The sequence below is a fragment of the Cryptomeria japonica genome, chromosome 1, assembly GCF_030272615.1.
Source record: "Cryptomeria japonica chromosome 1, Sugi_1.0, whole genome shotgun sequence".
Taxonomy (NCBI): Eukaryota; Viridiplantae; Streptophyta; class Pinopsida; order Cupressales; family Cupressaceae; genus Cryptomeria; species Cryptomeria japonica.
In genome coordinates this window covers 663,101,652-663,103,992 of record NC_081405.1, presented here as the reverse complement: position 1 = coordinate 663,103,992, position 2,341 = coordinate 663,101,652, and positions in this window count along the sequence as shown.

Here is a 2,341-nt window from a genome sequence, read left to right as displayed (position 1 = left end):
GAGAGGCGTAACACTACAGTGGCACCCACCCATCTTTTTTATCCGTGTTTAATGACTAGAAATTTAAAAATATTTTAAAGACTAAAATCTAAATTAAAAAGAAACTTTCTATTAGTATTATTTATTATGACTAAAAATAAATTAAAGACTAAAATCTAAACTAAAAGTCATAAATAAATTAAAGACTAAAATCTAAACTAAAAAACAACTTTTTATTATTTTAGAGTTTTGCAATTAACAACTTTCTTCAACTGATTCTTAAACCACCGGATGCAAATGAATAAAAGAAAAGTGCAGAAACTAAATGTAAACAAGCACAAAACCATAACACCAAAATTTTTACGTGGAAACCCGGAAAGGGAAAAACCATAGTGGGATTGAGACAAAATATTATAATACTGTGATCAGGAGTATAATAATATTACAACAGGGGAATTGATATGCATTCAGGCACACTTCCTAGAGCTCATTGCTCAATTACAAAAGAGGGCTACAACCTCGGAGGACTTATTGTCCTACAAATGATTACAAATGACAACAAGAATGTCTGAACTAATGAGTAGCATCTACAAATGTCAAATTGCAGTTATGTTTAAGCACAATGTGATTGTCTTCCAATGTTTTGTCAAACTACTTTGTTTTGTTGTTCTGTCTTATACCGGAGCACCAATCCAATGATAACACATGTGAAACTGTGCACCAATGCCCATACAACCTTCACAAACTCACATCTATATACAAAATGCTCAAATGAATCAGTCTTATATATCCGCAGCACTAGATTAAATCAATTCCATGTCGGCTTGAAAACCACATAACAAACAACATGAAACGTGTAGCAATAAGTCAACTCAATCCAATTACAAATCCATATGTGGACCTAAAAATATTGATAAAATGATTCACACATGTTAGATTGACCACCTCGAACTCAAAGCCAATCACCAAAATCATCCCAAAGATTTTGCATTACATGCTACACCAAAATAACACTATTCTTCCTAAACTACCAGATATCGAATCTTCTATCTTGTACGAGAATCAATATCAGAGACTAGGATTGTGAATTAAGTTGTCTCAAACATCTAACCATCTAAATATTCCACCGCAACCAAAACTGTACAACCAAAATTGATTTCTGTTCAATGTATTCATACTCTGTCGTATACTGTATTCTACCTTCCAGACTTAAGCAAAATGAATATCAAAACTTTTGGTAGATCAATTCTGCATATATCGGATGTGCTCTCTAATCTGATTTGCCATCAATGAAAATCGTGAAACATTCCTCATGCACTAATCTCAACTGGTACAGTGTCTCTTGCCAACAATCTCCCCCTTTGGCATTGATGGCAACACTTGATGAAAAATGACACTGGCATACACTTCAAAACTTAAAGACTGCAAAAATCAACAACTCAACAAGATCCCCCTGAGAGTATACATCATTTTTCATTCCTCTCTCTCCCCCTTTGACATCAATGGCAATGGTAGGTATCCGCCAAAATTTATGTACAAGGATGTACTCAATAACTTACATAAATTTAAAAATGTCTACAAAAATGGTCTTCAAGGATTGCAGGTGATCATCACAAACTTAATTAAGATTCTCCAAAATTTTATAAGAGCACTAAAAATTTAGGCATGCATCTCTACTCCTCTCAGATCTGACGAAACACTCTTATTCGGAGCATTCATATTGTCTTGTTGACTGCTCAGCAAGGTATCCAACCGGGGAGTTATTAAGCTCCTTAGTTCTCCCACTCTGCCAACTATTTTGTCTTTTTCTTGATTAAGGCTTTTGATTTTGTCAAGTAGAGCCATCACCCGAGCTTCAAGATTACAAGCAAAAACTGATTGGGGGGAAAGGATTGAGAAATACCAGCTAATTTCCCTTCACATTCTTTGATCTTCTTATCAATTTCAATTGTGAACTCAGGCAAAAGAAGACACGATTTGTATATCTTACTGCCTTCATCCAATGCCTCTTGAATAGCCTTCAAACTAGAAGTCAAACTAACCCTATTACCTTCAACCATTTTCAAAATTTGTCCTTAACCGCATGGCATTGAATTGGCTAAGAACCTTACCTTCAGTAGATTTCTCTAAAGATACAAAATAAGAATCTACAGTTTTAAGCATGCTCCTCAGCTTACCGAAGGGTGAGTCTGTTATATCTAGCTTAAAAGATGGCATAATTTTCTCAAGCACACTTGTAGCCATAGATATGAGTTCTTTATCCTCAGAGTGATACTTTAGCGAGTCTTCACTCTCATTGGCCTGTGCAAGTGTTGCAAGCTTGAGTGCTTGGACAAGAGATAAAGAATTAAGATCTATAGGC